The sequence below is a fragment of the Typopeltis vanoorti genome, chromosome 15 (assembly GCF_054136105.1).
Source record: "Typopeltis vanoorti isolate ZY-2024b chromosome 15, IOZ_Tvanoo_1.0, whole genome shotgun sequence".
In the NCBI taxonomy this organism is placed as follows: domain Eukaryota; kingdom Metazoa; phylum Arthropoda; class Arachnida; order Uropygi; family Thelyphonidae; genus Typopeltis; species Typopeltis vanoorti.
The window spans coordinates 53682184-53702510 of NC_143563.1; the positions used below are offsets into that span (position 1 = coordinate 53682184).

At 37.3% G+C, this 20327-nt stretch overlaps 1 protein-coding gene across 6 annotated transcripts in view; it reads right to left on the reverse strand.

Annotated features, from left to right (window-relative positions):
- The window catches only part of LOC150098765 (lysine-specific histone demethylase 1B-like), a 508665-nt gene that overhangs the window by 51048 nt on the left and 437290 nt on the right, over window positions 1-20327 (reverse strand). The window lies entirely within an intron of this gene.

The following is a 20327-nucleotide window of genomic DNA, read 5'->3' on the forward strand; positions in this document are numbered from 1 at the left end:
AAAAAAATGAAGTCCAAAAATACAGAAATGTGTTGGGAAAATTAGGAGAAAAGAGCAAAGCTAATGATAATGGTAATACTTGATAGATTTATATTTGTAATATGACATAGTCACCACTAACACCACTTTTCAACATGAAGATGTGCACAATATTCTAAGTAAATAAATTACATAAATCACTTATGTTGGAAATAAATATTTAAGAACAAAACTTTCAGTCTAGTTTTAAGACCTTTCTCAATATGAACAGTTAAAAAGATAAAATACAATAGAATAACAATTGAAAATTATGGTGTGTGTGTGTGTGATGTAGTATTCATTGCAAGAGAAGAGCTCAATCTGTAACTGTCAGGATTCAAGGAAAGGAAAATGGAATTATTATCAATTGATAAATTATTTAACACAATTGAATAAGATAACTTTTCCAAACTGGAAACGTTTCAGAGAGTAAATTTCGGTTCAGATTTGGATGATGAATGTGGGCTTCACAGCTTTATATGATTTTTCTAATAAAAACTGGTATATTTGAGTAGACACATTGGTTTGCTCAAATATGAATAGAAGAACAATAGGAATACATCCAGCTCCATGATTTTGATAAGTTACTGGTGGTACTGGCAAGTCAGAACTTGCCAGTACTACCATATCTACTTGACACAGAATTCAATGGATAAGACTGAAGTTTTACACAGGAGCTAATTTTTATTACTTCACATGTTATGATTTTCAATTGTTATCCTATCATAATTTGCCTCATCTGTTCAACATTGAGAATGGTCTTAAAACTAGATTGAAAATTTTGCTCTTAATATCAATTTTTAACTAAACGAATTTCATAATTTATTTACTTACAATATGCTTCCTCTTATGTTTCTATGTTTCATAATAATAGATATGAACAAATTCACATGGAGAGAAAACACAAGAAATAAGGTCTCACTGATTATGTAATTCATAACTGAACTCCACAGAATAAACAACATTAAGAGAAGAAAAAAAAAATTTACTGAACTCACTAATATTTCACAGAGCATGCAGTATAACTATGACAAGCATTACTCAACTAAATCACAGAAGAAACAATTCAAATTGTAACTGGAAACAAGCTTATGTCCTAACATGGCACCCTCATGGATAATCAAAGTTAATTTGAAGAAATCAAGCTGTCTTCAGAATGACTGTTTCCCAAATTTTTGGCAAGTTAATGCAGCTCTATTTGTTGAGATTGGGAAAGTGTGCTTCATAGTCGATGCTAATTCTAAAAATAGTCTCTCAATGTATAGTGACTTCTGTGTAATACTGATGTTTTCTTCCATTTAAACCTATGTGAAGGAGAATCCAGAGCATGGTCTGTGAGGCATGCCATACAGATGATTAAAGATGTAATTTCTGTCTTCCTAATCAAGTTTTGTGTTCCTCTGTATAGCAAGTAGGAACTGTTAGGATCAGATTTTAACTTTAAAGACAAATAGTTAAAAACAATGGTAACATAACAAGGATCTATATTTAAGTTTTTTGTATTTCTTGAAAAGGTATGTGATGAGGTGCCAAGCGAAAAACTGTTCAAGATGCTACATTTATATGGTGTAAATGAGATATTATATCAAACAATACATAGTCTACATCTGAGTTGTGAGTCAGCAGTTAGAATTGACAGAAGTACAGAAAGATGGTCTGATGTAAAATGATGTAAAAGCACTCTGGCAGTGGGTGTTGCATATAAATCCTACATGCCAAAATAATTAGTGAATTCAGGAATTTACAATGGGAAGCATTGTAAATTTCTGAATGGTTGTAAAAAAAAGCATCAATATTTCAAAGAGTTTCCTACCAATTCCTACAAATCAGCACACTGGTGTGCTGATTTGTAGGAATTGGTAGGAAAGCTCTGCCCTAGAAGACCAAAATATAAAATTTGACAACATTGTAGTCTTGACAAATAACCAGACTAAATTTGGATGAAAATTAATTGAGAAAGTAATAATGTGAACTTAATCATGCACCATTGTATCCTGTACTCCTCCTCCTCTTGAAGGCATATACAATTTAATGATGATTGTCTGTACTTATTATTATTAACCCCAAACCCCCATGAAATCATGGGAGGTACATGATGTCATCACACACAAAGCAAATCAATGGTGCTTTAAACTCATTCTTGTTTCGAAGTTTACCACACTCTTAGACAATCCATTATTTTACTCACCGATCAATCTCTAAGCATGAGCCTTCTCCTTACTCTCTTGTTTACACTTTCCTTGTATAGTTTCCAGAGATTGGCCTTATGTTTCCCATTCAATAAAAAAATTTCTTCCACATTAACCCAGTAACATCTCCTTACAAACTTAGATATCTCAATCACATCCCCTCTCGTCTTATTCATGAGGCTCGGCAAATTGCATTCCTCACTCTATCTTCATACTCCACATTTAAAAGAGCAGATATCCTTTTGTCAAACTTCTGTGGATCCTTTTTAATATAACCTCACCCCCATGAAAACCAGGTGACCAAATCTGTGCACAACAATCTAGATGAGGGCTGGTCAATGTCTTGTAAATGGAAGCATCATCATCATCAAATTCCTGCCATGTACCCTCAAGGGGTGTACAGGATATGACAGTACTACATGAAAAAATTACATCATTACTAACTTCCTATCTACAATTTTCCCCCAAATCAGTCTGTTACTTGTCAAGACTCCAACATTATCAGATCTTATATTTCTATCGTCTAAGGCACTTTGTACCGTATCAATCCACCTATATCTTGGTGTTCCTCTGGGTCGTTTTCCTGCCAACCTGGCAGAGAACACTTGTTTTGCTAATCTTTCCTCTCCCATTCTATTTAAGCGACCGTACCACCTGAGATTAGCTCTGCTAACGCATTCCTGGATGCTGACAATGTCAAGTTCTTTCCTAATATCCTCATTTTTAATATGATATTGCCATTGATGCCATCTGTTCACGCCTCTAATGTTTCTCAGGACTCTCATATCTGCGGTCTCTAGTCTTTGGTCAAGTGTTTTACTTCTGACCCAGCTCTCAGATCCATGAGTTAAAACTGGTTTGAACACTGTCTTGAATACAGCTAATTTAGTGTTCTGACTAATTTCACTCTTATTCCATATGAATTTATTCAATTGACTTCCCACCATACCAGCTTTGCTGATTCTGTTGTCTATTTCTATATTTAATTTACCATCTTCAGTAAAAATCGTGCCTAAGTAGCTGAAATGTTTTACTTGTTCCACAGGTTCTCCATTCACAACACAGTTGACATTTTCAATGATTCTGCCTATTTTCATTGTCTTTGTCTTTTTATTGCTGACCTTCATACCATATCTATTACAACAGCTATTCAATTTAGTCAGAGAATCTTGCAGACTTGTAGACAGCTTTGGGATTTAGCTGACCAAATTGTATTCTTATTGGTTAAACCAAAATAAAAAATGATGGTACAACATGACAAAATAAATGGAAGCATAGTATCTTTATTTCTGCACATTAAAGTCCTCCACATCATTGACTTTACAACTTGTGAGATGTGATTCCTAAACCTGTCTGCCACTATTTGCAGATCTCTCATTTCCTCTGCCTGTTTCAAAATTTTCCAACCAAGTATATACTTTATAACCCATCCTATTTAGTTATTCACACTTGATGTCACCGAATGCTTGATGTCACTGAAAAATAGGGTTTTGGGAGTGAAGCGTTTTGCTAGAAGAAGTAGGTTGCAGGATTCGAACCCACAGCCTCTTGGCTAAAGAGCAGATATGCTAACCACTCAACCAACCAGGCAGGGGCAGCCCATCCTTGCCAACCATTCAAAACCTTAAATTTTGCAACAGTGAAAAGAGGTCACCTCGCTTGCTCACTTATAGAACTATTCAAATCCTCTTATAAGGCCACAGTTTTGCATCATGTGCAAAAAGTTGCATATATCAAGTTAAATCAGTCACTATATATTTATTATTATTATTAAGACAGACCTCCAGGGAGTCAGGGACTCATTGAGGGGAGGCCACATACTACACGCATCAGATATAGTTATTCTTAAATTCATCCACACTGCTTGCACTCACAATGGCAATCCATTCCAATCACTACCTTATGAGAGAAAAATCTAGCCCTCACTCCCTTCTTAGCGGCATTCATTCTCAGTTTCCAAGGATGTCCTCTTGTCCTTTCCCCACTTTCCATAAATTGAAAAATTCAATCATATGAAATCCTGTATGACCCTTTCAGAAGTTTGTAAGTCTCAATCATGTCACCCCACTTTCTTCTGTTTGCTAGTGTCTGCAGTCTACAAATTTTCAATCTGTCTTCATAATCAGTATTCCATAATCCTGATATCATTTTTAACACTCTTCTTTTGCACTCTCTCTCCAATATATCAGAATCACAACAGAAACCAGGAGACCAGACCTGCGTACAATAGTCCAAGTGAGGTCTTATCAAGGCCTTGTAAAGAGGCAAAATGACATCCTTATCTTCACATGTGAATATTCGTTTCAACATTACAATTATCTTTTGAGTTGTATTTGTAATCTTTGCTACATGGCCCCTGAACTTCAACTTGGTATCTACTAATGCTCTAAGATCCCTAGCCTCATCGGTTTCTTCAAGCATAATTCCACCAATATAATAAGACATTGGATATCAGGAGAAAGACAAGCTTCCTCCACTTGGTTTTCATGATATTTACTAGATTCCTGTGATTTATCTGATTATGGACAATCTGGAAGATCTGCTTTTATGCATCATGAAGAATGTAAGTCTTATATCAAGCACCATGGAACCAGAACAACTGAGGTTTGTTGAAACAAACACAAAGTTCTCTGAAATAAGACCAAAATTCTTCATAACAGCATATTTCTTATGGAATGCCTTTCTAAGCAAACTTGTCAAACATTACTCTATTGCCTAAACTTAAAAATATCTGATGATTTACATTTATCTCCTTTTATAGGAAATAGTGTTTTTTTAAACTGCTAATCTTTCCAAATTTGTTTAATTATATATGTATATTTTAGCTAGGAAAGCAGTGACCATTTTTGCTACCTTACTGTTGCTACTATGATGGCACTTTTTAGAATGTTTCTGTTATTAGGCAAAACGTTTAGAATTAAATACCAAGATTATTCTACATGAGTTCTTAAAAATCTAATTTATGCTACCTGTACTTATGCTGCTTTGTATTAAAAACTGAAATTTTTTTTTTTTAAATCTCAAAATGGTAGTGGAATCCATAAACTTAATTTAATCAATCTGGACAAATGGCATCAGAGCTTCTATGCAATAAGAGAAATAGATAATACCAATGGTTTAAGTATAGGATAATTCTATTATGCATAAACTACACTTGCAACTCAGTCTACTGAAAAAGTTTCTTGCTTGTACTAGCTTCTATATTCTTACATGTGACCTCCTCTTACCAATAATTTTAAATACCAATTATAAAGACATTTTCTTCTAATAAATATATCACACAAATTTTATTAAATAAGATTTTGTAAATAATCACAAAACTGATTAAATTTTCAATCTAAGACACACTTACAGTTTATCTATACTTTATAAACAGTGATGATCAGCATATTTTATCTGATTTCCCATCTAGCTGCCTTTCATGTCCCATAGCTATACTATATGGTTAGAGTCACTTTCAAAATCAGATTCACTGGTGAGAATCTGGTTTAGAAAGTGACTCATGGAAATACAAAGTAATATGTTAATAGTAAAGTCATATTTCCTGTATATAAGCAGCAAGCTGATGTACCACAATATTTTTAATATACTCTGCGATTGAAGGTTGTATCAATTTTTTTTTTTTTTTTTTTTGAGTTTTTGAAGGAAGTATGCTGTGCATTATGAAATACAATGAGGAATCAACTGCTCTTTATATAAGTGGCTTAGTTACTTTATCTGACAACTTTTGTCTGATAAAGAAACTTGGAGTGGAAACAAAAAAGCAAGTAAAACAACTGAAAGAACTTAATATGCAGACAAGATCATCATAAAAGAAAGATGAATTAATAAAAAAAATGAGGATAATCAAAAAAAATTAAAAAAAGGTACTACATCTAAAAGAAAAAGAAGTAATAAAAAATGTCAAGATGAAGAAGGTTGTGGATCATGAAATGAAAACTCTTCAGACTCAGAAGAATTTATGGACTATGAAGAACCATCGCATGCTAATAAAGGGAAGGCAAGAGATACAATTAAAGAAAAAATAATAAAGTTCATCGATTCAAAGTTTTCTCAGAATGATTATCATCTACATGAAAAGAAAATAACTAGCTTCCAAATCAAGTACGACAGGCATGAAATTGAAATAATGGAAAGCAACTGGAAAAAAGTTCACAAAAAGCAGGCTACACAAATGCTCCTTCACAGATTGAAGATCTCATCAGGTTCATCCAAAATTTAGAAGTTAAAGACTTACCAGTGACACTTCATCTCCTTTCTGCATTGTCTCATTAAATGTCTTGATCTAATTTATATCTCTTCTCCCCTTATAAATAGGATAATTCAGATAAAACATCTTGACATTAACATGTCAGATCATAATCCAGTTCTACTGAAGTTCCACTGCATGGAAGAAGTAGAGATCAGTTCTGGACCATGGAGACTTTCACCAAACTTTCCATTGATCTTTTCAACCAAATTCCAGACCCTCTGTTCAAATAGGAATAATGTTACCTGGAATTGGGATATATGTTAAAATTCAAACAAGCAGTAAAACAAAATATGATGGAATGGGAAAAGAACAGGCTTTCCTCAAAAGAAAAAAGTTGAAAGACCCGTATAAAGAGAGAAGCTGGTTCGTGGCAAACCAAAGTAATGATATAGAATGTAGCAATATCATTAGAAACATTAACACAGAGATAGAAGTGTAAAGGCATAAACAAGTAGAAGAAAGAAATTTTAAGATAAAAATACAGCAGCACTTAGCATATAGCCCTTCAGCTGCATTCTTCAATAGACAATTCGCTAAATTCCGCAAAGGAAAAAACTATCACTCAAATCTGCATTGATGATGAAGACATGACCACCACTCAAGACATCCTTGACTCCTTTCAAAAACATTACAAAAATCTGTTTGAAGATAATAGCACTGTTGGAAATGATAACTCTTGGAACATTAATGGCTTTCCTGTTCATATCCAAGATGGGCTTGACAGACCCATTACATCACAGCCTATAAAGAATGACAGCCAAGAAAATCTCCAGGACCTGATGGTCCAGTGATAGAACTTTACTACGAGGCCTGGGATTTTATTCTTCCCATTCTAGTTATACTATTTAATTCTTTTCTCTTGTCAGGACACATACCAAGTGATTTTGTAGCGAGCCATACCATCTTCATTCCAAAACCTAATAGAGATCATACCTTAATCACCAGCTGAAGATCTATTTCTCTATCTAATACTGCCTACAAGATATTTTTCTGCATTATCAATAACAGGCTCAAGGTTGGAATGAGATACATAATTAAAAGTATACAGGTGTGTGGAGTTCCAGGCTGAGCAGCAGAATTTAATCTATTTCTGCTACGTAATCTAATCCTCTTAGTTAATATGAAAATGCATTCAATGGCAGTGCTATCAGCAGACTTACTCAAGCATTTGACAATGTCTGGCATCCCTTTCTGTTTCACATCCTCCAGCAAATTGGTCTAGGTAAAAACTGCTATCCATTATCAAAGGAGCCTATGCTAATTCAACTACCTGCCTTCTAATTAATGGGTTCCTGTCAGACCCAGTCAAAATTCAAGAAGGAGTCAAGCAAGGTTGTCTTCTTAGTCAATTTTTTAATTGCATTTTTTCTTGAACCTTTCTTACAGGAAGTCGACAACACACATGCTGTGAGAGGAATAACAGTTTCTTCAACTATGAAGGAAAATAAGGCATATGACGATGATGTAGTGTGCACTTTGAAGGATAATGATTCCATATACATATTTTTTTTTGTTATTTTGGAAAAATTAAAGCAAGTTCAGTGGATTAAATACTAATACATATAAGGCAAAATTAAAAGGTTTTGGAGGCATTTTAGACTAACCTCCTGAGAGAGAATCTCTCATTATGCTTGCAATTCCCTTCTACACTTATCCAATATTACCAGAATATACAAGAACATTGACACCTCAGAAGACTGGAAAATAGGGCCACTTTCCTTTTCTTCTAAAGCCATAGTATTCAAATCCATAATCTTTCCTGCTCAGTTTGTGCAATTTTTTTGGTCCAGTCGATACCAAGAAGTTAAAAAGGAATTTCTTCAACTATCAAATAAGCATGGAGGATTTGGGCTTCCAGTCTTAAAATTCTGCTATTTAAGCAATACAGTTTCAAAAATCCATAAAATATTGCAGACCAATCACACATGTACAGATCTTCTCCTGTACTACCTGGGTTTTCATTTTCCCCTGTTTGGAGAAAATGATTATAAAAGTCCAAAAGCTTAGATTGTTCCTGGATACTACAATACTCTGTGCTTGGATCTAAGACTGCTATAACATTCTGGCATTGACATTCTTTCCATTAAAAAAAGTAAAAGTATAAAGAAATCTTTAATCTCTTTTGCCTGAAACTTCCACAGTTGGGTACTAAAAACAATACTTTGTCTTATTAACTCATTGAACTTCCAACGATACCCTAACAGGAAGGATCTTGCTTGGAGAACTGCATATCGCCAACTTCCAGTCAATTGTCATCAAATGCATTAACATTGGAGATCCAATCTGTGATATCTGTTACCGATTGGAAACAGTAGAACATGCATTCTACAGCTTCCCCTCTTCTGCATATTTGGAACAGATTGTGTAATGCATTTGGCATTCCATTACTTACAACAGAACACATTTTTTTTTTTTTTTGCAGTACCCACTACCTGTCAGCAATGGGAAGAGAATTTTGACTTTTTTTTTTAATGAATTAAAATACCATTTATGGAAGGTTAGAAAGAAACATGGATTTGAAAATCAGCAATATGACATCCAAATGCTTTATAATATTGTATTGTGGAAATTTTATTGTTCAGTCAGATGATTTTTGTATTTAGAAAGAAGCATTCTAGGAGATATGAAATTTTTTAATAGATGGTGTAAACCACCCACATTATGCAGTATTCATCAAGGGGAGATAAAACTCGGTCTATTCTTGGTATGAGAGGTTATTTAAATAGTTCCATCCTCTTAATTCAATGTTGTCTCATAGTCAATTGCAAGGTTGACTGGAGAGCAATCCCAAGCAGAGAAGGCCAACTCAAGGTGGTAAACACAGATAAGGCTAACCACCTGAGTATCCAGTACCATCGACAGAGTGTAGTATAGAGGCAGCCTGCCTCACGGACTAGCTTAATAAAGGTGCTCGTTCAGCCATATTGCAGTAGGCAATATGGCTAACAATTCCTGTTAACGTAGCAAGTACGGAAAGAAGTTTTTCCAAGCTTAAACTAATGAACAACAATGACCCAAGAAAGACTGGATGGTCTAGCAACTATATTGATAGAGGCAGACATAGCCTTATAATTTAAATTTAGAAGAGCTTTGTCATCTTTGAGCTTTGGTTTCAATTGATCTACTGGTCATTCATCTATATGAGATTGGTGAAAAAGGAAAACTGATAGCCTTTGGCTATATGATGATATAAAAGAACTGAGGCCTTTTCTCTATCTCATAGTATTCATCTGTGTTATCTTTTTCCTAATATTATCAGGCTCTCTTGTACCCCTATACTAACTACCCTAGCCTATGATGAGCAATCCCCTCCCTTTTTTTTTTTTTTACAGCAATAAAGGTCAAAATTGGTCTGGGTAGTGACCCTTCCCATAATGCATAACATTATACATGTCTGTAAGGATATGTACTTTCTTACTTCAGTCGCAAACTTTGTTTGCTTACACTTGGATAAAGGATTAAACCAAGAATATAATTTCTTGGCATCTTTTATTTATAGTATAACCAAGTGGAAAAACTTCCAATATCATTATTATTAGTGTACAGGAACCTCCATGGAGTCTAAAGACTCATCATACGAGACTTAATAAATCCACACCCATCCCATTCATTCACAACTCGGCAAGTGAAAAATGGAGTCCGCATGCCCCTAAGAATCATACTTTTACTGAACTTCCAGGAAACACCTCTTGCTAAGTCATTTTCCCCTTTATCAATCCTATAAAACCTTTTAAGTAACTTAAATGCTTCAATTATATTCTCTTTTCTTCACCCATCAACTAACTTCTGCAGTCCACATATCCTCAATCTATTCTCATACGGAACATTCTTATAGAGATCACTTATCTCTGAATCCTCTCAACCACTTCCTCATTCCCAAGAAACTTAGGAGACCTCACTCAACACAGCAATCGATGTGGACATGTTAAAGCCTTATAAAGAGGAATAACAACTTCCTTATCTCTACTTGTTAGTGTATTCTTCAATAGCCAAGTAATCTTATGAGCAACCTTAGCAATATGACATATAAACTTCAATTCTCTGTCTACCACCACCCTTAAATCCCTGGCTTCATCTATTTCCTGGAGTACAGTTCCATCAGTGTGGTACACAGTTTGGAACATATTTATCCCAAAATGCATAACTTTATACTTTTCTGCACTAACCGACATCCATTATCTTTTGGCCATACTGACAGCCTATTTAAATCATCCTACAACCTCTCCTAATCACCTTGATTCACTGTTACTCGACCATTTTGCATCATCAGCAAATAACTGATTATTTTCATTCAGGTTACGTATATCATTTATGTATAAATTAAACAGTAGTGGTCCTAGCAATGAACCTTATGACACACCGCCAGTCACCAGCTTTTGCACGGATTTTATTCCTCCGAACACCACTTTTCATATATCTGTCCAGCAGCCACCTCTTATCCCCATTTGTTCTAATTTGCATAACAGAGTTCCATGTAGTATTCGGTCAAATGCTTTTACAAAATCCAACAGAACTGCCATGTAGCCATTTCCCTTATCTAACTCAATTTAAAAAGTTAGTAAATTACTTAAGCATGACAAAACCTTTACAAAGCCATGTTGCCCATCATAGAGTATCATATCCACATCCACCCATTCCCGAATTCTCTTTTTGACCAATCTTTCCAGTACTTTTAGACCAGTACTTTCCTCTCCTGAGAACTGACTGGTCTATAATTTGCTGCTGCAGTCTTAGAACTTCCCTTATTCAAGTGAATTATTTTGTCCTCTTTCTACTCACTCCCTCAGAACTCCAGAGCTAAAACTTTATTTATCTATCTCTGTTCCCACCTAAGTCTCTGTCACATATGTCACAGCATTAACCTCACTTGTATGATATACCCTTGCAAAGTAGTCACTCAGTAACTTAACTATTTTATCTGCTTCTGTCTCCTCGTGACCATCAGCACTCATTAAGCCTCACAGTCATTCTTCCTCTTACATGTCACATAGCAAAATAACATTTTGTGATTTCTCCTCGCCTGCTTGGCTAGTTCCCTCTCGTAATCTGATTTTGCCTTCCTTGCCATACTGGTCATCCTTCTTGCCTGAGCCTTGTACTGTTCAAGAGCTAGCTGGTCACCTTTCTCCTTATATACCCTCCTAATTTAATATAGCTTTCTCTAGATGCTCCTCAACTATCTCCCTTGCACTACTAACATCCTTTCTTTTGCAGAGTTTTATGACATGGCACAGCTTCAAGCTTTCTCCTAAGATTGTCATGATCATATTCCATGTAATTCACATATATCTATTATTTAAAGAATATTGTTAAAGAATATTATTTAAAGGTTATTAATAGCTCTTGTGATACTATAACCAGGTCCAATACTCTCAACACTATGAGTCTCCTCCATCACATGCTGCCTCAAGTAATTACCTCTTAGTAGGTGTATAAATTCCTTTTCCTTCCTGCCACGTGATCTTCCTTCTTTTCAATCTATATATCCATAGTTGAAGTTCCCCTTAATAATCACTTGATTTTCACTCATTGCACTAATCTGCTGATGCATGTCTTCCAGATCATCCCTGGAATCCACTGGCCTATAGTAGCAATCAACCGTATATTTTGTCTTATTGGCCTTGATTGCCCACCAGATGGTTTCAAATGAACAGCCACTATACCCCTATCTCCTATTCTTTTTGGCTGCAATCCATCTGCTATCATCAGCACCTCTCCCCCAATCCTATCTTCTCTGAAAATACTAACTCCTTCATATTCTATTCCTGTAATGACATCATCTGCTGTTAGCGAAGTCTAATGCCTATAATCTTTGGTGAGGTTGCACTTCTGCAGCATCCCTTTAGGCCACCAACCACTTTTATATTCTGAACTGACTATCCTATTTTTAATAATATTTTGGCTTGAAAGACTATATTCTGCACTTGATCATTCTCACGTTCACTCGCCTCATATGTGCCTTCACACACACACACACACACACACACACACACACACACACACACACACACACACACACACACACACACACACACACACACACACATTCACCTGCATCTACCCTAATTGCTTAAGTTTTCCTAAATTTGTACTTCAGTATGCTTGGCTGTGTGAACAAAGCTCTCCCTAGACAACTAACACCAAAATCATTTAGATATAGTCCATCAGCTTTACACAAATCCTTCTTTCTGTCAAACACAGGTCCACAAACTCTGCATCATTCCTTCTGCACAACTGTATATTGATCCATTTGTTATTAATTATTATTATTATTATTAAGAGAGACCTCCAGGGAGTCAAAGACCCATTGAGAGAGGCCACATACACATCAGCTATCATACTTATTCTTGAATTCATTCACATTGCTTGTACTCACAACATCCAATGGCAATCCATTCCAATCATGCACTACCCTCTGAGAGAAAAATCTAGCCCTCACACCCTTCTTGGTGACCTTCATTCTCAGCTTCCAAGGATGCCCTCTCGTCCTTTCCCCACACTCCATACATTGAAATCCTGTATGACCCTTTCAGAAGTTTGTAAGTCTGAATCATATCACTCCTCTTTCTCCTGTTTGCTAGTGTCTGCAGTCTACAAATTCTCAATCTGTCTGATTGATATCACAATCCTGATATCATTTTTAACACTCTCCTTTGTACGCTCTCCAATATATCAGAATCACAACGGAAACCAGGAGACCAGACCTGCGCACAATAGTAAAAGTGAGGTCTTATCAAGGCCTTGTAAAGAGGCAAAATGACATCCTTATCTTTACATGCGAACGTTCGTTTCAGCATTGCAATTATCTTTTGAGTTGTATTTTCAATCTTTGCCACATGGCCACTAAACTTCAACTTCCTATATCAGTTTCTTCTAGTCTAATCCCACCAATATAATACGACATTGGATATCTAATCATGAGAGGTGAATGACTTTACATTTATTGACATTAAACTGATACCCATTTTCCCAAGCCCACAATTCCAGTGTATTCAAATCGTTCTGCAAATACTACATATCAGCAGCATTCCTGATTACCCTACCTGTCTTTGCATCATCAGCAAATAACTGCATGTTTCTTGTGAAATCTTTCCCAATGTCATTAATGTGCAGATTGCATAACAGTGGACCAAGCACTGATCCTTATGGTACACCACTTTTTTTTTTTTGTTTGTTTTTGTTTTATTAATCTTTGTACTGGTTATGCACAGTACTACCCTTACATCATGTCCAGACTTGATATAGGCCTAAGCCTTTACAAGAGTTTTACCCAATGCCTGTTCTAGTCATAATTGTAGTCATTCTCTGGTGGCAACGCCATGCCACCAATTTGCCCTGTAAAGCCCTCAAGGAAAGAACTTTTATATCCTTCTGCATAAGCCCAAGATGTTTTAAGTCTTGGAAGTTTATTTTGCACTTGGTTAGACTATAATAAATTTAGCTTAATCCTTTATCCAAGTGTGAGTAAACAAAGTTTGCACCTGAAAATATCTTCAGGACTGTAGCAAGGTGGTGCAACTGTTGGCAACTCGGAGCAAGGTGGGCCAAGCTCTCATCACTCCATGTCTCAGTATCTCCCACCATGCAAAGCACATGTCCTTGCGGACATGTATAATGCTATGCATTGAGGGAAGGGCCACTACCCAGACCAGTTTCGACCTTCATTGAGGTCTTCTCGTCAGTGGGAAGCAGACCCACAGGTGGTGATACTAAGGCAGAAGCAATAGAGAGGTGGAGATACTGAGGTAAGGAGTGATGAGAGCTTGGTCCACCTTGCTCCGAGTTGCCAACAGTTGCACCACCATGCTATAGTCCTGAAGATATTATCAGGTGCAAACTTTGTTTGCTCACACTTGGATAAAGGATTAAACTAAATTTATTATAGTCTAACCAAGTGCAAAATAAACTTCCAACATCTTTCTCTAAATCCAGAGTAATTTAATAATAAGGTGGCAACTCAGGTATGTAAATATGACCTCTCTATTGCTTCTGCCTTAGTGTCACCACCTCTCGGTCTGCCTCCCACTGACGAGACTTCAATAAAGGTCGAAACCAGTCTGGGTAGTAGTCCTTCCCTCAATGTATAACATTATACATGTCTGCAAGGACATGTGCTTTGCATGGCAGGAGATACTGTTTTAAGTCTTTATAACTATCAGCGCTCCATATGCCATGTAAAGAGATGGTGGCACTGGTAAACCTTGGAGTTGCCCCATGCTCCTCCCGTTCCTTACTAACTAGATCTTGGTTATTCTTATAATAGTTTACCTTATTATTATGGCTATAGGCTAGTGGGCACCCTGTTCCCACCACCTGTTCATCAACTATCCAAACATCACCATCTCTTTTAATCCCTAAGTCTGGCTTATGCAAACCTGAAGAGGTCCTATAATGTGTTTCCACCACTATCTCCCAACCTTTGTTCTTAAAGCGGTTGTTCGGAATGGAGACCACGGTGTCATGTCTCTACACACAGACCCCATGGGTTCGAAAGCAACACTGGGCTATATGAGACAATGTCTCACTGTAGTGGCAGCCAGCCTTACAGTTTGAGTCATCATTACCCCATCGAGCTGTGCAGGGTCGAGTGGGTAGGGCATTGCCCTCGTCCTGATAAGGTCAATATACTTGAACCCAGGGAGGAGTCTAGTGCCATCCCTTACCCAATCATGCTGGGGAGGCACCAGATATGACTCTTTTAAAGGAGCACCATGTACAGAAGAGTGTAGCAGAGATGACCATCTCTTGTGTTCCGCAGGTGCTGACTCAATTAAAGTACCTTGATAATGGGACCAGCCTTTAGACTGCCTAAAGTCTTCTTGTATTAATGGGCTATAGAAAGCCTCTCTGCAGATAGGGGAAGAAGATAGTTCTAATTTCATGATTCTGGAACCCCATGATGGAACCCTGAGCCCACTGTCCTTCACCCTCGCATGGAAATATGCAGTAGGGTGTCGGGCGGCAGTCGGAGCCATGATCTCACAACTGAATGGATAGCCCTGTCAATTCGGGACAGTACCGAGATATATGTCCTACCAAGCACCAACTTGTGGTAAAAGCGAGGTAGGAGATAGTAGGAAAGGAGAAACAACAGTCTTTGCTGGGGCTTGAGAAGAGTTATCCTCAAGGAAGCAATCCCAGCTTCTAGGATAGAAGGGACTGAAGACCTTTCCTTTGGGGATAAACATGATACTGAGGTATCTCTTCCACGAGGGTCAAAACATGCAACGGCCTCCCATGCAGGGAAAACTCTTGACATTACGCTTCTTGTCACGACCAAAGGGGACAAGAGCTAAAGAGCAGGACTTCTCTAAATTAATAGAAAGGCCTTGAATAGAGAAAAAGTCATCTGCCAGGTCAAGGAGTTCCTGCAAGCCTACCTTAGAAGAGGCTATGAGAATAAGATCATCTGCAAAGGCCATAGCATTAAAGGAAGAAGCGTCTAGAGAGTAGCCTATATGGCTAGGAAGAGACTGAAGAAACTCATATATGACGCAGTTAAAGAAAAGGGGAGATAGAGGATCACCCTAGCGAACACCCTGCACTGCGGGAATAGAAGTTGCACAAGATCCTGTAGTGATAGTGATGGAGCTCCCCAAGTATAGCTCCATAACATGGGAAAGAAAGGGTTCTGGACATCCAGCAATAGACAGCGCTCGAAGGAGAGCAAGAAGGGAGACACTATCAAAGGCCTTTTAGAGGTCCAGCGACACCATATATAGAGGCTTAAGGCGGTGGTGGGAATCAGAGAGAAGAGAAGAAGGAAAATATATATTCTCGGCACAGTTGTCCGAATGGACAAAAGTTCTCTGTCTATAGTCATGCTGTATGTGTTGCTGAAGTCGTTTAACTAAGATTTTATGATAGAGTCTAAGTATCACAATCACTAAGTATCACTAAGTATAAGTGGTAATAGGTCTAAAGTCTGATGCACAGCTTGAAGTTTCTTTCTTTGGAATGAAGATAGTTCTTGAAGCACATAGGTATAGTATTGCTTTACTGGAAAGGAGAATGTCCAATAAGTCTTGAAGAAACTTCAATGGCACCTTCCGAAGCCTAGATGCAGGAAAGCCATCAGGTTTGGAGGCAGAAAATTGGATGGAAGAGCTGCTTTGATCTCCTGGATGGAGACAGGCTGGTATATTTGAAGGGCAAGAATGGACTTCAATAACGTAGGTTGGTCATCATCAGGGAAGTGTGGAGGTGGATCAGAAAAGACTGTACTCCCAAATCTAACAAAATCATCATGTAAGTATGCTAGAGGCAGAGGGGAAGCACCGTCAAGGATGGTTTTGGCACATTGCCCTCTATTCTTTTTATAGAGGGCCTGCAGAGCTCCATAGGCCCTCTTCCTCTGCTTCCTATTTGAAAAAGTTATTGTAGAATGAGAATAAGCTGATGTGTTGACGAGGTATCAAGTGTTCAGAGAATTCAGCATGGAGGTAGTCATTTAACTGATCTGTGATATCCATTCCCAGAAGGTGAGTGTGGATGAGAGATTTAAGAATTTGATGGTTATATTCCGGAAGAGGAGGATCATCTAGAGATGATGTCAGTCTGAGAATCAAAGCCTCTTCTTCAACAGCAGGATGGCGGCTGGAAGATGGAGAGGCAGATAGGCGGATAGGCTGCCAATTCTTGAAGTAAGGCTTTGTAACTGGCTTTCCGTCTATGACACTTGATGGCATCCAAAGATCTTAACGGCAACACCTTAAACAAAGCCTCATTGATTTTCTTTATCCCTCGAGCTGTCAAATGGATCTCATGAGCAGCAAGGATCTTTCCTTCTTCTGCAGTCCAACGTGCTTTGCTCAGTTCTTAGTGCAGCGTTGGCTTTGGCTGGATGTTTCGAGGTACGATGCATGCCAAGGCCGACTGCAGTGGAGAATGTACGATCGCAGACTTGACATACGAAGTGTCTGAGATTTGGAACTCCTTGACCACTGGAACAAGGATCATGAGAACTTGAAGAAATGGGTTGATGACAGTCCTTTCTTCCTGAGGATGCCACTGGGAGTGGCAGGATCACCTCCAAACAAGAAACAGACATTTGGAATCACACTCAACGAGTTTCTTGGCTCCAACCTATAAGGGTCGGAGCCTTCATCTGACGAGTTATTGCAAGCGAGGAAACTTAACACTACCAGGGCTGCTAACCGTGGAAGGGAGAAGTAACATAGTAGGCCAGTCAGTCACCCGAAGGTATCCAGGAATCGCCCCTAGGAGGCCGCCTACTGCCACACTTGTGAAGTGTCTCAGGGGATGTGCAAGCCAAGACAACAACGCTTCAGATTAAACCTTGCAGACTCAGATCCCCCGTATATATATATATATATATATACCACTTTTTAATATCTGTCATTCAGCTATCCTCTTATCCATGCTAATATTGTATAACCCAAACCCATTTTCTCAAATTTATGCAGCAGTCTGCCATGCTGCATTCTGTCAAAAGCTTTAGCAAAATCCAAAAGTATCATGGTGTATCCATTCCCCTGGTCTAGTTCAATGGTAACATTGTTATAGAATGTGAGAAAGTTGCTAAAACATGATCTTCCCCTTAGTAAACCCATGTTGCTCATTGCAAAGTAGAGATTCACTGTCCACCCATTTCTGAATGCAGGCCCTAACTAATTTTTCCAAATCTTCACAACCACCACTCTTGACATACTAATTGGTTGATAGTTGGATACATCTGTCTTGGCACCACCCTTGTGCAATGGAATTACCATACATTCCTTCCATTCCTGCAGAATCTTCCCTATTCTGAGACTCATATTAAACATCCTGGTCAAAGGAATGGCCAGTTCAGCTGAACACTCTTTTAGCACATGTGCTTTTTAATGCATCTCGCCTTAATTTGCCTCTATCATAGTGTGGAGGGAGATTTACAATTCTTAGCTTTCACTCTTCATTTCTGCTCCTTTATAGAATACTTCTCATCTTTCAAATTATTAGTGCCAACAGTTAGTTCTTTCACCTTACCATTTTGCATCCAGATGCCATCATGACTAATATCATTAAAATTTTGGCCAGGGAAACTTGATTTTGTAATATTTTTGTTAAGTACTCCTCTGATCATTGAGTCTATCATACATAATTTTTCCTCACTATGTTTTTCTCATTTGTTGACCCGATCTCAATTTTTACCTTGAACCATCTGCTACTCATTTGTTCTCAGCCCTGCTAATCTCTTGCTGCTTCTGCAACTTTTCAATTTTGCACTTTGTCCTGTGAAGGATAATATTCAAGCATGCTATTTTCTTATTTACACCAATTTCATTCTCCTGTATTTCAAGAGACACATGTTTCAATATTAATTCTGACGTTATTGTTTTCCATTTTACCATCGATACTATCTGCTCTACTAACATTTGCTTCATTCTTGCTACCCGACCGGTGCTCACTGTTGAAACACTCCTCACTTGTTTCACTCTCCTTCCATTAATCCTTTAATTTTCATGACAAATACATCTCTCTCTCTCTCTCTCCCACACACACACACAATGCACCATACAAAATCACGTAAATTCAAATCATCCAGCAATGACTTCTCTGCCATCATTGTTCTACCACACACACACTGGCACCATATTAACAACATTGTGCTTAAACAAAAAATACAATGTTTACATATACATACTAAACAACTCAGTCAATCACACACACCCATATAAAACAAAAAATACAATGAGTTAACCTAATATTATTTACCAAAACATGAAAAAATACTTATCTTTTGGCAGCATTAATAACAACGCAACACATACAATTCATCCTCTCACAGCAAAGGTTACAAAGTCAAACTCAAAATGTTTTATGGAAAAGTGTAATTCATTCAGTATACTGATTAGTTATTATAAATGCAAAAGTACATTTCTTTTGAAGTAGCTATACTATGCAGTAAATAAAATTACTTTTTCCACAAGCAGCTGCTTATATCTGTACAGTCAACTCCTACTATTGCACATTTGTACAAACTACAGAAAAGGTGTTATAGTTGAAAGCTGGCTATAGTGCATTTCTATTAGGATAGCATTATGCCTAAAGGGGGGGCTTGGTCAGGGCATTTTTGATAGTTTGCTATGGTGCAGGGTTGTTATAATAGTGTTTACTATAGTGAAAGTCAACAGTAGTTACTTTTTCCATAAACAGCTTGTCCAGCAACATAAAGTGGTAGGTCAAGGAAAATATACTTATGAAAAAAAAAAAAAAAAAAAAAAAAAAACCTAATAATTATCACATTATACAAGTATCCCTTGCTTAACGTGCTTTGGCTTAATGCGGCATTTGATTAACGAGGCAAAACAAAGTGCGGCAATCCCTTGATATACGTGGCAAGAGTTTTGATTAACGTGCTTTTAACCCTGAGGAGCTCGCAGCTGATCAGACAGATACATGCAAGATGTTTAATATAAATATTCTTACACAATTCAGTGTATAGCTTGGACGTCATGAGTAGCTGTGCATTCATATGTTACGAGTGATATTCAGCACTATTTTTTGCTGTCAGTTTGGTTTACCACATGTTATGTAAAGATTTGTGATATTTGACAGTAAATTATATCTGAACGATATACCGCGACCTCCGATGTCAGTATAATATGGTTTAGTTTTTTTTTTTTTTTTACTCTTTGTTCAATAATTTCCAGATTGTAACTGAAAATAAATAAACCATCATGTGTCACTGAAATAGAGAGCTAAAGGCTTATTTATCATACATGTTCTCTAGGAGATGTGCTTTACATTATGGAAAATACTAAGGAAAGTGATCTGGGGCTTACTCCACCTTTACTACAAGTTGCCCATAAGATTGCTTATGCTTGCAACCTCCGCAACGTTTAGTTTCTATATATTCGGTACAAAAC